Source organism: Triturus cristatus, chromosome 7 (assembly GCF_964204655.1).
Source record: "Triturus cristatus chromosome 7, aTriCri1.1, whole genome shotgun sequence".
Taxonomy (NCBI): Eukaryota; Metazoa; Chordata; class Amphibia; order Caudata; family Salamandridae; genus Triturus; species Triturus cristatus.
In genome coordinates, this window is record NC_140590.1 from 908,529,608 (window position 1) to 908,547,205 (window position 17,598).

Below are 17,598 nucleotides of genomic sequence, written 5' to 3' on the forward strand. Positions count from 1 at the left end.
AGACGGCATAGATAGAATATAAGTTACAGGGGTTTAGGGAAAAATATTACACAGCTGTCCACATAAATACAAAAAAAACTACACATGATCAAATGCACACACAGATGATCACCTAAATATTTAGATACACATTTTTACACGAAAACTCAAACGTGATCACTGACAATTCCTTGAAGGGTCACCCGATTTTCTTTTTGCCTTTTTGCTCAACCCTATCTATGCTGGCTATAGATCTCAGTGCATTTTACACTTGCTAACCAATGGTAAAGCGCTTGTACTCCTCCTTTCAACATGGTAAACTGGTATACTCCTGATTGGAATATTTAACCTACCTACTAGTACCTTGTATATGGTTCCAAAGTGTATCCACGGCTGGTAAGTGAATTGTCACCTATGGGCTGCAACACTCATAGTGTCACCCACTGCTGTGACAATACAAATATGATTACAGGCCTTCTACTAGCAGCCAGGTTGTCTAGGTTTAAACTGCAAATTTGATTTGTCAAAACTACCCCTTTTGACAGGTCTAAACCTTCTTTTTAAATATATATAAGCCACCTTTGAGTTAGACCTTATTGACAATAGTGTAGGGTGCATGATATTTAAAAGAAAGACATTTAGAAGTTTAATTTTCTTTACACAAACTATAGAGCCCAACTCGATTGGATCAATCTGAAACCCTCCCGTCGACCTAAGGAGAAAAGACTCCTTTTGCTTTAAAGAACTCATCCACTAGGGGTACCCCTTGGTTGCCGCATCATCATGGAGTTCCTACCCGTTGCAAAACAGGCGTGCTACATCCTGTGAGATGAACAGGAGCACTCTGTTAGAAAAGGACTAAGGGAGTGAGTGGGGGAAGGGTTCTCTTTAACGATACTTTCCTGGAAGACCTAACGTTTTAATCCAGGTACAAGCTGCTATGATTAAAAATGGTAAAATTTAGGACGTTTCAGAGCTCTAGTCACCCCTACTTCCTCTTAGGTTCAACATGTTTCTGCCACTAATGTCCCCAAATAGTTGTGTCTAACACCAGGACTGATTATACTACAACAATCTAAACCTATTCCATAATGTATACGTCAAGCACACCTAAAGCACCTACTTGGTGTCTGTAAATGGGTATCTGAAAAGAGAGGGAATAAACAGCATTGTTCAAGTATTATGCACAGATGTTGAAAGACCGTGCTCTCAACTCATTGTTCTTGAAGTTAGCAGTATCACGTAGCTGTATCATTGTTTGTCATCTTAAACCATGAGGCTACGTGAAACAAAAATTAGGCTCATCCCTGTGGGAATAAACAAATCCAAACCTGTCACATCTAGTACTCACACGTGACAAAACCAACTGTCATACACTCTGGATATCACATTCAACACGTAGTGGGTACATACACATGAAGGTACTTAATAGTCTACACGTAGGTACACAGAAGAGAGGCATGCCTGTTGTCATTCACGGATTGCAAAAGGAAAAAGGGAGGAAAGCATTAAGCATCAGGGTCCTATCGTGAATTAAAGTCTCCACCTTACAAGTGGCCATGCCTTACTTATGACTCCAAGGTTCCCACCTGGCCTGCTCGCCTAAAATTCCTCCAACCGTGTATGCATCTTGAGGCAACTGGGTGGTTGAATGCGCTTCCGTCTCACAGCTGCAACTCGTAATTAAATGCACTTGACGTCTCCTGTGCCTCATGGTCTTGAGAGAGGAAGACTAGAGCGTATCTGAAACAAAATGGCTACTGATAGTGGTACAACTTCCTGATTTAAGCAACTTCTTAACTGTGCTTGGTGAAATTCCTAAGCAGGATAATCAGTTCCAATATTTGTTTTAATATTTGTTTGTAGACCGAAACAGCCACAGATTCTGAATAGGGGCAAATTACCATATGTTAAAAAATAAGTGATGAAATCAAATACTAAAAGCAGGTATTAAAAAACTGAACATGGATACAAGTACTAGAGAACAGCTGAAAGGATGCATTATCAGTGAGTGTATTGTCATTCAGTCCTGATATATTTGTTAAAAGTCTGAAATCCCATCACTGTTCCTTCACAAGCAGGTTTCTTTCACAGTTAACTGGGTTTGGTAGGTGTTCTAATACACCCCCAGTTGAAGTCAGCTGATTTGTGACACTTTTCAATGTAATGAGTTGCCATTTTGATTGTGTTGTGGCCACATCTTAAGTTACTTCTATGTTAGCATTATCTGGTTTTAATTTTGCAACTCATCATCCTGATATATATCGTAGTTTGCTTGAACAGGTTTTCGTGTAGACCATATAACCCTACCCCTACTCACTACCCTGTCCCTTTTGCAACACAATGATCCCATGCATCTCACTGGTTGTAGCACCTATAGTTCTATAGTATGTGTCAAAGGAGGGTTAGCCCATTCTCTACAGCACTTCTTTACTCCTCTTATTTTGTTTCTGGTAGTTTAATATTCCACATGTCCTTAAAGTAAAAAAGCATTAACCCTATTTTCGCTGTAGCAAGGTTGACTGCGTCTATAAGGACACATTGGATTACATTATTGTATGCTAATTTTGGATTTGGTACATCTAGAAAAATATTTCAATGACTCTTTTTATTAGGCAAAATTCAATTTAATGGTAAAGACACATTTTGTCTAACTATTACAGAAAAAATACTTTAGAAAAGTTCCCGCTTGCATGCTTAAAGCCTCCGGAGGCCTTTCTCCAGGTATTTAACTGTCATATAGCAGCTTGATTACTCACTTATTTTGAGGTGTGACTGCTTCCAGGAGAGGGCCAATGGGCCTTTGGGGAGGTGTTGTCCTCTCCTTGAGAAGATAGCCTGTGGGCTGTGCCCAGACCCTGCTGCATTTCAAAGCTCCCCCGTCACAGACCGATGTAGTTTACAACTGGGCCTGCCTTCCCTCTTTTCCTTCTAGTCATCCGGTCACCACCCCCAGAGTAGGGGAAAGCTGCCCCAGAACGGGTTTAGCGTGACCACCAAGGTGGCACTGTTAGCATCTTCTTTGACATTAGAGAGTCAAATCCTGCTTGAATGTTGCATCCTGCTGGACAGATCTGCTTGGGTTTAATGTATAACATTTGGAGTACGCTTAAAAGATGGGAAAGAGAATGCCAAAAATACTTTGTGTGTAGCTATCATCTGGTTCAAGAAAGCTCAGCTTTGATCTTATCCGACACCTGTCTCAAAGTTTGTTGGGGTGTAGGGACTCCCGAAAGATGGCTTTTAGTGCTAGATGTGGAAGGACACTAGGATTACCATAGTACGCACCCAACATACATGCCTAGCTCTCAGAGCCCAAGTTTAGTGTGGCCGAAGACTTCCACCATCTTAAAAATTCCCATAGTTGGTAGAGTTGGCACTGGGAACCTTTACCCTGTAGGTTTGGGCATTCCTAGTGATCATTCCCTCCCACAAGCTTGTGCCGAGAACACATGTGGCACCTTCAGTCACCCACTTCAGAACACTCCTGGACCTATGGAACATCAGAAGAGGACTGAACCTGTTGTTTGAGCCCTGGAAAGAGACTAGAAGACTGGACCTGCTTTTGCCCTGGTACCCCAGGCAAAGAAGTGGACTTGAAATGTCATAAGCCAGACCTCATGTTAAAGCTAAAAAACAAGCTCCAGATGGCCATTTCCTGCAACTGCCCAGCTGACCAGTAACAACTGGACCTGGACTGGGCCCTGCTGTGACCTCTGCATAACACACTGAGTCTCTAAGTGCCTCCCCTAAGGTACTCCTGTAATGGATTGGGATTTAAATAACTAAAATTAGCAGGGGAAATCTTTGACTAGGATGACCTGGGAAGTGTACCCATCCCGTGCTCCATTGCGGTCAGAGTCAAATTGTGCCTAAGTCCTGTTCTGCTTCGACCTTTGACTATCATAGACACTTTGGGCTCTTAGTGCTGTTTCTACTTAAAACTTTAAAAATTCATATCTATGGTTCTATTAATTAAGTTTTTGTCAATGTGTTTAGTAAATTTCACTCTATTTTTCTAAATCACTTTGGTATTTTTATTATTTTGCATTTTGAATTTTATTAATGTTTTAGTACTGCATAAATACTTTACACATTGCCGCTACGTTAAGTCCATCTACCGTAGCTCCTAGGGTGTTGAGCTCAGATTATTTAGCAACTTTTAAGGCTCACCCTGACAAGGACTGTGATTATTACTTCAGTTGGCTTGTTACCTCCCTCAACTAATAGCCCAATTTCTTATTCCTGGGAACACTTTTAAATGGGCCAAAATAAGCATGATTAGTGACTGCATCTATCGATGAGGACAGTGCTCACTGAAAAACAAACATAAGGTGGAGCATTCTCTACAGTAGCCTACAAGAGATACACGATTATCCAGTTGGTGGTTCTATCCAATGCAGATATACTGAGAAAGGAGAGGGGTGTGCACATAATGTTTGCTCTACTTTTACCATACTACTCTTGCTAAGTACTGTGCAGCAAAACTTAGGTTGCCTGTGGTAAGCTCCAGATGGAGCCATGCCACTAAATATTTAGTGGACAATGGAACACTGATCAATATTTTAATAATGGCAATTGCATACTAAAAAGTTTCAGCCTCTTTAAATGGCTAAGGTAGAGTCACTCAGACATACCTGGGAACATTTGAGCAGCAAACCTGGCATACTGAGTGCCCTGTATATTTAAGAGGCACCCCTAACAGGCCGTGCGTTCAGTAGATACCAGGACAATTCAAAAGCCACCCTGAAAAATATGAGCAGTAGGTAACAACCTTATAAGTGTGATACAATGACCATCTTGTTAGCAGCATACCAGAATTTTTGAGCAGCACCATGATTGCATTGGTTTTGACCTGGAATATTCAAATAATTCTGGCTAATATCATTAACATGGCAATTTCATTTCTATCACAATGAAGTTGTTTGGCTATTGACTGAGACCTGATCAGTGACGAGTATTATAACCCTATAGTTCAGTATTTAAAATTGGTGTTATTTTTTTAACATAATTTACTTTGGAGACAGTTCACACTGTATTAGACAGACACTATTTCTTATGTGGTGCAAATATCGTAGCACTAATAATTTTCTTTATTGAACTCCAGCTTAAAGGAGGTCAATGACTGGATGAGATCAAAATACTTACAAATAAATACTGAAAAAACATAGTTTCTCCTCTTTTATCACAAAACAATCCTCTTTGCATGGAATCCCAACTACAGCTTCTTCATGCTATTCACTTACTGACGACCACCATAGAACACTCACTTCATTTTAGATGCTACTATGTCCTTTTAAGCCCATATAAGCACTATTGTATGGATTTTGTGTCCTATTTTTATTTACCCTCAGGAATATTCTTCCCTTCCTTATGGTCCATGACAGACCTTTAGTAGTCTGAGCAGCAGTGGCTTCTTGCATTAACTACTCTGTATGTTTTGGGTTGTGGGCTGCCTACTAGATTAGTGAACAAACTTCAGGTGGTTAAAACATCACTATCGCATCAATTTATGTTTTACGAAAAAACAAAAACACATTTCTGAGGCACGTACATTTTTGCATTGGATGCATGTCATAGCCAGAATTTCTTTCAGAATTGACTAAAAAGCTTGACATTTTTTTCAGAATTTCTCATACTTTCAGATGCCTTCTAGGACTTGCATGTCACTATCTGATATTGAAGATGATTCCTTATACCCTATTAAGGGATTTACACCCAAAGAGAAATAATTCTACTCCAAGTAATCCATATAAGGAATGAATATCCCTGCTAACATTCAGTCCTGTGAAGAGTGTTCCACTATCAAATGTCTGCCCAAAGCAGTTGCAAAATATGACCAAATCAAACTCCTCATGCACACATACAAAGCACTACACAACTTGGCCCCACATACCTCAGCAGCCGCATACATTTCCGCCAACCCTTGAGACACCTCTGCTCGCCGGACTCTCACTGGCACAGGTACCCCACAGACACAGCAGCAGAACAGGAAGTTGCGCCTTTTCTTACATCCTTACACAAAGCATGAACGACCTCCCACAGCACATCAGAGCCACTCATCATTTCTTGTGTTCCCCAAGAAGCTGAAGACCTGGCTTTTGGAATCACCTCCCGGCGTCCTCCCCCTCCCCTCCTGCTCAGCGCCTGAATACCCTCACAAGTGATCAGTGCTCTGTACATAATGGTATACTATAATAAAATATAAAGCCCTTTTCTTCATAAGCAGGTAAATCAACACATACAGAAATAGAGGTATTGTCAACGATATAAAGCCCAGTAGATTTAGAAAATTCAGACACTGTTACAAAATAAATATCTGACGGCCGTAATAATTATTCATGGCATAGCTGTGTTACAAATAACTTCATTAGACCTTCTTAAGCAATGTGGATGTGCCGAACATAACAAAGTTGTTTTCCACTTGACATTTCAAATGAAAAAATAGAGATCATCAAATCTGTTCGCTTACACAAGAAGGTAATTTTGTGTTATTCTTCATTAGATGAATGAAAAGCGGTTTAATTTGGTGATAAATCGCATTGGTAAAGCACTTGTTTACTAGAATATTCAATGCTGCCGATTGTCTGGAAGGCTCATTAATTGACTTCCATGGCTAAGCGGCGTAGAAAAACCTTCCAGACAGTCGGCCTAACGAGCTATTTTAAATTGTGATATAATGTTGTAGACTTTAGATTTGACACATAAAGAAATGTACTGTTTTTAAAATGTTTGCAGAAATGCGTAGACGGTGGGCCTTTAATTAACAGAAGCCCTGCGGCAAAATCCGTGACATGCAGGTAGATGGAGCGTCATGTATTACCTTTTCAGAGCAGTCAACCGGAAAATGAGCAGCTGAGGACTTTAGACAACAGAGGGGAAGAGTGTCACGAAGCTGTCACTTCAACAAGTGTCAGTAGTGCTCTGAAATGGCCAGTCTGTTGATCAAATCTGGAGAGATGGAAAAATAATATTTGTCAGAGTTTACCTACTGTAACAGTGGCAGCATGAATTACCATGTAAATGCAGGGCCTGTCCTCATGATCGTTGACAAGTATCTCAAAGCATGAATAGAAATAACATTGTAAGGACACATTGCTGTGAAATATTATCTATGGATCATTGAATACTGAGGTATAAGAGTGCAGGCCTACTGACACATATATTTGGCTAGCCTGTTTGTACATGAGGGCATATGCACACCAGATAACAGGCTGAAACCCCTAACATCGATCAGCATTTCCATTGCATTTGCACCTAAAAGTCCTAACTGTATAGCTTCAAAGCACTATTGCCTGATATTTTGTTAAATTCCTCAATATAGTCTATATGGTACACTCCACATTATTTTTAATCCAATAATATCACACACCCTTGTCCTAATTGCAAAACGTGCTCTGCCTCCTCCACCTTAAAAGATATTTCAAGAATCTTTGGTCCCAATTTTTATACCTATGCACGAGGGAATCAAGGTGTTGGTCTTGTTACATTACTGCTACTTTTTGTCCATGTTTTCTGCATCATTTGGAGGTTTTCCCTGCAACGTCGGGTTACACAGATTAGATGCACAATCCCAGTTTTGGAAGGTCCTTGCTGATGAAAGTTCTGAACCCTAGACACTTTCCCGAAGGACCTGGAGCTGTAGGAGAAACCACACTTGACTTTACCAGCATCAACAAAAAGTAAGACATTGTCACCTATCTATCCCTTTGCGGGAAAAGGAAAAGGCAACAAAGTCTTCCCAAAATAGGCTTTTGTTTGCCCAGATTAGGAATGCCAGTTGTGGTTGGTTGCAGGTTTTTCCACTAGCATTTCAGACTGCCATGGTAAGAGAAGTATCCGAACAGCTAAAACACGAAGCTACCACACCTTCCTTCAGCGACTTAATGGAGAAAACTGAGAACAGGCAAAAAGACTTGGCGTCTTATTACGAGTTTGGCAGTCCTCCTGTCAGCCTGCCACCGTCGCGCTGATAGGAGCACCCCCAAGCCCGTAGTGCACCCGCCCCCATCGCACTACAAGTGTAATCCATGGCTGGTGGACGGCGCTGAGGTAGTCTCATGTCAGTGGGTTGTGAGGCTGAAAGGAGAGTCTAATATGCAGCCCGCCACTGTGGCAGTGCCTGCAGCACATTCCTGCATGGTGTGTGTTAGAACTGGGCCAACAGTGTGGCATGCCATACCGTGAAGGAACAGGGGTGCAATTACAGGGGGGCATGACATGTGCCCTCCCCGCATGCATACCCAGGCCCAAATCTGGGAGGAGGCCCTGTTAGGGCCCCTTTAGCTGACTCTCTGCCACCCTTTTCAACGGGTTCACTGCCATGAAAAGGGCAGTGGATAGGCAACTCGTAATATGCTCAGCAGTGCTGGCAGCGGCCCTGCCAGCATATTCAGGCCAGTTGCAGACCACTGGCCCAGTGGGATCCTTGATCCTAGTGGAGCCAGCGGTCTTGTGGCAGCCCGACTGCTACAATCAGAATACTGTGGGTTGACCCGCATTGTGGCAGTGGTCGGACCACCACCAAGAATACGGCTGTCCTAAGGATCGCCATACTCGTAATAAATCCCTACGTTTCTCATTAGGAGTGTCCCAGACCGGTACTTGGTAAATGCATTTCAGGTTTTCCATTAACTCTGGTGGTGCGGAGTTAGCAGATAGCCAGAGTGAAACCTTAAGGTTCTACAGAGACATGTTTTAAAAAGTTAAAATATCTGAGACTGAAGGATGTGATGTTTGCTCAGAACTTATAGCTCTTATAGGCATAGTAACTTCAGTTATTTAACATTGGAATTAATGGACACTCGTAATGAAGTCATAAGTGCAAACATAATGCTCGGGAGAATAGCAAGGTTTCAGATGTATCCCCAAAGTAAAATATCCTTATCTATAAAATCCATCTTTGACCCAGTTAGAGCTTGAGTTGCGAACACTGAAGGTTTCGACAGACTCTTGACCACAGCATATCCAACTCAGAGTGACCCTCATTGGCTTCAGAATCTACCTGGCCCCACTAGAAGAAAATGAATATAAAAAGAAATATTGACAAACTGCGATAATACTCAGGACTGATGACACCCTTTCCTTTGCATTCAGGGTGAAATTGGATCTATACCTCTAGTAAACATTGACTTTTAATGTCACTTTTCCACTGCTGTTTGCTGTAAATATTTAAAAATCCATATTTCCCCTTTCCTTAATTCCATTGTATTCATTCTTGTCAGCTTATGACATTGCATGTATCTTTTTGTTTTCGAAGTTGGTTTGATAATTTTATTGCAATGTGACTGTTTAACTTTAAAGTTGTTTTGTACTGTTTGAAGCTATCCCACATTTCTCTGAGGAAGAATCTGCACCTTGACCCACTTCTGTTGGGATGAGCAGAGTGTTTTCAATGAGCTGTGTTGTCACCTAGTACAATTATGCTTATTGGTAGTATCACCCCATTACAAATTAGTGACCCTTTCTCATCCAAAGGATCCATCTTCTCTCTACTTTTGCCCAAAACGGATATGTTTCAGCCAAAATGACAGTTCTGCACAAAAAAATGGTTCTGAGTCCTGTAGAAGCAACATAAGCTGAACATACCATCTCCTGTCAGGCCCTAACAAAACCTTTAGTGTCAGACATTTTTTGAGCATTTCTCAAGGTTTGAAGTTCTTTTTACATGCCAAGTGAAAATGGTACATAGATTGGGGCCTCCTCCTATTGATCTTACTAGGAAGCTATATATAACTATTTAAATGCCACTTGTTGGGTAAGGATGGATGCTTCATTCATATTCATGAAACAATAACAACTATTCAGCCTTTAACCTCTTATTATTTATAGCAAGTCAATAACATGATTTGGATATGACATATACATATGTTGACCCTACTGTTACTTCAAAAATCTGGTGCACATATAATTGATTTAAAAACTAATTATTATTATAATTTTATTAAAGTAGGGTTTCATACACAAAACCGTTCTCTGTAAGTAGATGGTATTTACCCCCTGGAAATGAAGGCGGAATTCATACCTACTCATTTTTGTCATTGGTTTCCTCTCTTTTTTTGTTGGTTTGGGGATTTAATTTTAGACAAACCATTACCTAACATTGAACTAGGAAAGAATCCTGGGTCATTGGAAAAAAGATGAACTATGTTAACATCATTTCTTTTACCTTTACAATAGTTGCATTAGTGGAATGTTGAAAATATGTCAATGTGATCATAATTATGTCACCAACTTTTCATCTAAATATCTTTATTTATGAACAATAGAACACATTACAATAGTTGGTATTCAGTGCAATGAAAAAACTGCCATTTTAGTTTGTTTCTTACCAATGTGTTCAAGTGAAATTCTTAAGCATAACATGTGGATATGTTCTCCTTTTGGTAATTGGATTGTCCTTGACTTAACAGTTGGGAATTGTTTATAACCCTTCAATAAAGGGTTTATAAGTGTGAGATAAAATCAATGGCTTCTAATACATAACAGTATTGAAAAAAATTGCATTATTAGTTAAGGGGGTGGCTACACAATCCTTGTCAGGGTGAATCATAACTTTCGCTGAACTAACTTGAAGCTCAATACCACGGTAGCAATGGCACAGAGCAGACTGTTTAAGTTGGAGGCAATGAGGAAAGTACATATGCAGTACCATAACAGCAATAGAGTTAAAACACAACGCAATAAAAATCCCAATTTAGAAGAAAAAAAATGAAAATTGTAATTAATATAAGGACATAAAAAATACCAAAATCTGATAAGGAGAACCAGAAGTATAGCTTTTAAAAGTTCAAATTAAAAATGGTGTTGTTAGACCTGACATCCTTGGTGTGGATTTTTCCCCTATCTTTTGCCTCTGCTACCTGGATTTTTGATGCTGTGCTGGATTTCGTTTTTGCTGGTTTAGATGCTTTGGACACTCTGCCACTGCTAATCAGTGCCAGAGTGTAAGTGCTCCCTGTGTAAACTATCGTATTGATTGGATATACCTGATTGGCATATTTGTATCACCATGAAGTCCCTTGTAAAGTGCACTGTGTGTGCCAGGGCTGGTGATGACAGATGCTACTAGTGGGCCTGCAGCGCTCTAGCGATCCGAGAAAGCTAAAGAGAAATGGAAGATTAATGTGCAATGCTATGACGGTTGAATCTTACTGCTGAAACTAGATAAAGTTATATTTTTAATATACTCACCTGTGTGGTCTACATTTGTGGTGTACCGGGGGGGGGGTCATTGTGGTTGTTACTTGCAAATACGTTACACATTGCCTTGGGGATAATCCTGTCTGCTCGAGCTAAGCTACCTAGAGGGTGAGCAGGGGTTATCTACCGTGTGTGTCCTGTACCCTGACTAGAAGCAAGGGTCCCTATTTGGTCTAAGGTACTTACCTCTGCCAACTAGAGACCCCCAGATTTAACAGGTGTCAAAAAGTGTTAAGCATCAAACGTGTTCAACTGATTGTGGTGGACTCGGACTAAGTTGCGTTTGAGGTTGACCATAATGGAGCTCGGGTCCATTGAAAGTCAAAAATCTTTAGCAGGGAAAGGAAACAGGCATGTAGCTAAAGAGTGCATCCAGAAGCCAAATAGCCTTTGGACAAGGGTCTAGTGAAGCCATTGACTTTTGGCGAGAACTCTCCAAGCAGGAAGAATTTTTGTTATGAGCCTAAGGAAGGTCCCTCTGGTTATCTATTATACTAGATACTATATACTATATACTATACCATGGAATATATATATAGATAGCATTGTTGATCTCCACATGCATCCTCAGTGAGCCAAAACTATTTAGAAGATCAGTTTGGGATTGTATTTTAGATACAAATCAATGGATCCTGAATTATGTATCTTACAGCTGTACTCTCTTTTGCGATTATGAATTTTTCAAAACCCATTGAAATAAATAGCAAGTGAAATAGGTTCTAAAGATATGTAAACTCTTACATTTATACCAACTATGGTGTTGCATTGTTCAGCAATTTCTACACTGTTCCGTAGTTTTTGCACAGTTTTGTGACAAAAAAATGAAAAATGTGATCTTAGAGTGAAACCTATCATATTGCCTTGAGTAAGCCATCATTCCAGTGAACGCTGTCTCTTTGGTGGTGTAATAGGTCTTATTAATCAAAATATTATCGCTATCAACTTAAGAGCAAGATGGTATAAGTTCCACCATTGTGTTTGACTGACTGGAAACCTGAAGGGCAAACATATTTATTTGTGTAAGTAGGCAGAAGGTGTAGAAACTGACTATTCCTTTTGCTGTTTTTGAACATTGTGAATTCCAGAAAGGGATTAAAAAAAATCAAGAGTAATTAAACTCTTCAGTTGGATGCTTAAAATGTGTTGCTTTAGCACCAGCTCTATTGTATCTGTAAAAAGCAGTTTTATTGTTAGCATTGAAGGTAACACAATCTCCATGTCCTCTAATAATCATCAGATGCATGTTTCAACCCTGCTAACTCTCATCTTGAAGACTGTAAAACTATTTTATTATCCTGGTCTGAGACACATTTTATTGCTAGGCATACACATGATTTCCCTCCTGGGTTCTCTGTTACAAAAGTACATTTACTCTCAGATGTATTTTTTACATTGTCATCACTAGACGGTATTCCAGGTAGGTAGGAAGAGATCGGTTGGATTTTTGAGAAGCCATTTTCAAATATAAAATGTATGTGCAAATCTGTTTTTGTGGTGCTTAAAATCATAATATGTGTAAGAACATATGATTGGGTTGTTGATGATGGATTGAGTGAAAGGCTTACATACAGTTTTTGGGAATTTATTGTGTGAAGGCATATATATCTATGTTATAAGAATTATCAATACAGGTTCTGGGATATGAATTTGTGGATTTAATATGTTGTATACAGAAAAGAATTACTGATAGCCTGATGGATTGCCTGTGTATATTGTTTGGTGTGTTTTAAAGGGGTTAATACAATGTAATGTATGGATTTCACTATGTGCATGTGTTAGACCTGGTACCATTGGCATGAGTCTCCCTTCCATTTTTCTGATTGCCTCCTCTGTTTTTGATATGTTTTGCTGGTTTAGATGCTTTGGGCACTGTGCCACTGCCATTCAGTGCTACAGTGCAGGTGCTCCCTATGTTGAATTGATGTATTGATTAGTGACTCCATGATTGGGTTATTTGATTTACTTGTCAGACCCTAGTACAGTGCACCATGTGTGCCCAGGGCTTGTAAGTCAAATGCTGCTGGTGGGCTTGCAGCACTGGTTGTGCCACCCACAGAAGCAGCTTGTAAAGTGTGTCTCAGGTCTGCCATTGCAGAGCCTATGTGCAGTCTGGTACTGCCATGCTGACTGACCAAGTGCACCCACTTGCCAGTCCCTAAACCTTCCCTTTTTCTTCATATCAGACACCCCTATGGTAGACCCAAGGGCAGGGTGCATTGTAAGTATAAGGTAGGATAAGCCCTGGTGTGTGTGGCATGTCCTAATAGTGAATTACAGCCATTTTCGTTTTTCACTATTGCAAGGCTACCTGTTCCCCTTAGGCCAGAATGGGCAGTTTGATTATTACATCTTATAATCCTAACTGACTCGGGGAACTAGGTAGAAATTCGAGTTTAGTATGCCTGAACTCAGAATGATAAAATACATATTTTAGTAAAGTTGGTTTTAACATCCTGTGTTTGAAAATACCACTTTTAGAAAGTAGGTATTTTCTTGCTTAACTGTCCAAGCCTGCCTCTGCTAGGTTGTGTATTGTGTGTCTGGTTCTGTGAGTGACAGCGGCTGGGGATTCCAGGAGAGAGGGTGAGTCAGCACAGGGCTGAATAGGAAGATCTGCATGTAGATGTGTGGGAGGAGTTGCACCTGGGACCTGAATAGGGCTGTGCCTTCCCTCCACAATGCTGGCTCCACCTCCTGTGGTGTGTCTGATGTCTCCGCCCTGCACTCTGAAAGGAAAGGAGGAGTCAGGTAAACAAAGTGCTCCAGGACTGACCAGAACTGGTTTGGACTAGGCAAAGGCCTCTCTGCCATCAGAGAACAAAGAGAAAAGTAGTATAAATATGGGGACCCAAACCTCAAGACTTTAGATCACTTCTGGAACAACAAGAAGAAACCTCTGCCAAGTAGAAGAACTAAAGGAAGCTGTAGGAGTTGGACTGCCCCCCTGCCAGTGTGCTGTGTTGTTGGGTTGGCCCGCAGTGGTGTCTTTATTGCCAAGGAGAGGAGCAGGAACTTTTACAGAACTTTCATCATCTTTCAGAATATTTCTCCAAGGGCTTGAACTTGTGCTTGCCTCCTGCTGAAGTTTCAGGGACAACAGACTTCACCACCAGCTCCCCTCTGAATACCCTTGCTGGGAATTCTATCTGCAGATGCCTGCGTGTCGCTGGGAGCTGGAAGCGCGACCCAACGAGAAAAAGCGTGTCACCGCCGCAGCTGTAGTCATCGCATCGCTGGAGAAGCGTGCTACCGCCGCATCTCCCAGAAGCGTGCCTTCGTCGCAGCTGTCTGCTGTCGCATCACCGGAGAAGCACGGAGCAACCGTGAGGGGAGCCGTCGCACCATCGGAGAAGCGTGTCACAGGGCCTGTTGCGGCTTCAAAGTACAGAGTCGCCGCAAGGCTGCCAGGGCATGTCGCATCGTCTCAACGTCGTCGCATCAATGGCGCCATTTTATCGCATCGCACCGGATTGTCGCATCGCATTGAGGCGCTATCTTGCCACATCGCAACCGGGCTGCAGCACGAGAACCTACGCATCACCTCCTCTCCGGTAAGGGTCAAGTCACATCCCCTACTCTGCGCAAGCATTGAGACGCGACGCATCGTTTCCCCCGAAGCAAGGAACCAACGCATCTCCAACGCTGCAAGCCTTTTGTTTATTTTGCGTTACGCATCCAGGTACTTTTGTGAGAAAGGTGTCGCATTTACCAACAACTTGAACTAAGCTAATTCTACCATCTTTAAGTCAATTTTGAGTACAGTATTGTGGATTTTTGTCGTTTGTGGTCTTGTGTTAAGTCTATATAAAGAATACTTATTTTTATAAAACCTGTGTGGTGTCCATCTGTAGTGTTTTCACTGTATTTCTGTATGTGTTCACAAATGCTTAACACACTGCCTCTGAGATAGGCCTGTCTGCTCGTGCCAAGCTACTAAGGGGGTGAGCAGGGGTTATCCAGTAGTGTAATCCCCTTTCCCTGACTTAGAAGCAAGGGTCCCTATTTGGTCAAAGGTACCTACCTCTGCCAACTAGAGACCCCCAGTTCTAACAACATGTAAGATAAACATGGTGATTCCAAGTTTCAGGAATGAAATGTGAACGTATTATCTTTGGACTACTCTTCCTGCAGAGATTTTAAATCATAAAGTGGAAACAGTTAGAACTGAGTGAAGATTTCCAGAGGTAAATAGGCAGACATGATGTTTCACTGTAAACACCTAACAAATCTGAAATATATTTCAGAATTGTAAACTGAGAGATTCTGTTAAATACTTTTCTGCCCATGGTACTAAATGTATTACATGTGTTTAAAGGTTATTAGGTACTTATAATGAGAATATCACCAGCTTACAACAGTGACAATACTGTAGAAGGCACCTTGTTATGTCTTATTATGCAGATTTGAAGAGCACGCTAGCACCCAGGAGGGTATCCTGGTACTGGCCAGGTGTGAGTTTAATATCAAAGCAAAGGAGTACTCCCAATCGACAGAAAACTGTCTATGGGGTATTGGAACGTAGAGCAAAGGAAAGAAAATGTCTTTCTTAAGAAGACCCCTCACTCACCAACCTGGTTGGTGACATGCTTCATCATCGGGGTCCCACCTGGACAGCCGAGTGCCATCCAGGTGTGCTGCGACACCTGACTACAGTGGAGCTGGTTTTTGTGTGAAGGTGAATAGTGAATTTAGGTTAAAAATTGGCCAAATTAAACCCAATCCAAATATTTTATTCTGGGGCAATTTGGACAATGTTAAAATGATATAGATACCATGATAGGTTAAATTGACCTACGGTATCTTATAGTGAGTTGAAAGTGAAAAAAAGGTGTACATGTTTCAACCATCAGTTGCTATTACCGGGATTTCGTCAGGACCAGTGAACGTGACCCGGGGGGTGTACACTCGCTAAGGTGTACCCTGCCCTTGGTCACTGTTAAAACCTAACCAGCTACTCACGGTTAGGACTACCTTCCTTCAAGTCGTCGAAAGGGAAAACATTGTGAAAATAAAACATATGAACACAGGACAAACATATAATACATGTAATCGTCATTCTGTTGCAGGATCAATGCTCATTGTGGTTGCCAATTGAAGTAGTGTGCGTAAGACGGTCATACAGCACTCAGTGAACCTCCTTGTTAGTGAGGACTTGGACTCACACGATCTTATGCATATCATTTTTAGCGATCAGGAGCCACACACATAAAATACATACCCACTACTGTTATAATGAAATCAGTGGGCGTCAATATACTCTAACAAGAGTAAAAGTGTACCGGTGCACCAGTGTAACCTAGAGGTATAACGGGAAATCTCCCGAAGTCCCTGGTTAAAATGAACCCGCATGCATCCAAAATAAAGTGGTGGGTAATCACACAATCTCACTCAATGTGGTGAACGTGCCGCTTAGACGAAAACAGAATCAGAATCGCTAGCGCAATAGAATTCGCAAATAGTGTATCAGGCCAAAGGTCAGGTGTGAGTTTAGCCAAACTAGGTACTAGCGGGACTACTCATAAAGCCAAGTCTTCAACTCCTTGCTGAATTCAATAAGTGATGAGGAGGCTCTTATTTGTAATGGCAAGCCATGCCATGTTTTCGAAGAGATACAGGAGAAGGGTCGATATCAGATCTTCTTTTCCGTATTCATTGGATGTATGCATGTAGGAGTCTGGATGAGCGGAGGTGTCTGGAAGGTTTGTGAAATCAGATGTGATTGCTGAGGTATGCTGGACCAATGTTAGGTAGTGCCTTGAAGGTGTGGGTAAGGAGCTTTCTATTGTGCTTATGTATGTATATCCATTGGAGCTCCTCCAATAGCTATACTATTGGGAGGTTGAGAGCAATTCTGAAGCCGAGTTCTGAATAATCTGCAGCCATATTTAATATTTTCAAACAAAACATTCCCTAATTTTTTCAATGTATTCCTTCAACAGATGTTTCCAGTCTGAAGTGGCAGAATGACAGGTGGTTTCTCCATTGATTTCTTATCTTCCTAAATGCCACTGAATGGTTATTTGAAAAGCACAGTTTTTGGTAAGTTGAATAATATTCTAGAATAAAGATATCGTTGTTTCATGTGACAAAGTTTTTGCATTTCACCTTAATTAGCTCGTAGGACCCCTCACGAATCGTTGCTTTTTTAAGGCATATGATGATATTTAGTCTTTAATATGATATGAATATTTGTTTCTTTTTATGGTGTGATTTAAAAGAAACAAAGAGCTATGTGGGGCAATAATTTTGATGAGAGTAAATTTGTCTTTGTTAAAATAAAAAAATTACAATGACATTTGAGGAATGTATTCTTTTTTTATGTACATAGTCATGCATGTCACCCTGCAGCCACATTGGATAGTTTTGGGTGCACATTGTGCAATACTGATAGGAGGTTAGCTATTTTGTTTACTCTGG

The 17,598-nt window shown here is 41.0% G+C and overlaps 1 protein-coding gene across 3 annotated transcripts in view; it reads left to right on the top strand.

Annotated features, from left to right (window-relative positions):
- TENM2 (teneurin transmembrane protein 2) overlaps positions 1-17,598 on the top strand; it is a 2,740,530-nt gene that overhangs the window by 221,647 nt on the left and 2,501,285 nt on the right. For all 3 annotated transcript variants that reach the window (XM_085617838.1, XM_085617837.1, XM_085617839.1), the window contains exon 2: positions 17,121-17,220. The gene's annotated coding sequence lies outside the window, so the exon portion shown is untranslated. The remainder of the gene's footprint in view (positions 1-17,120; positions 17,221-17,598) is intronic.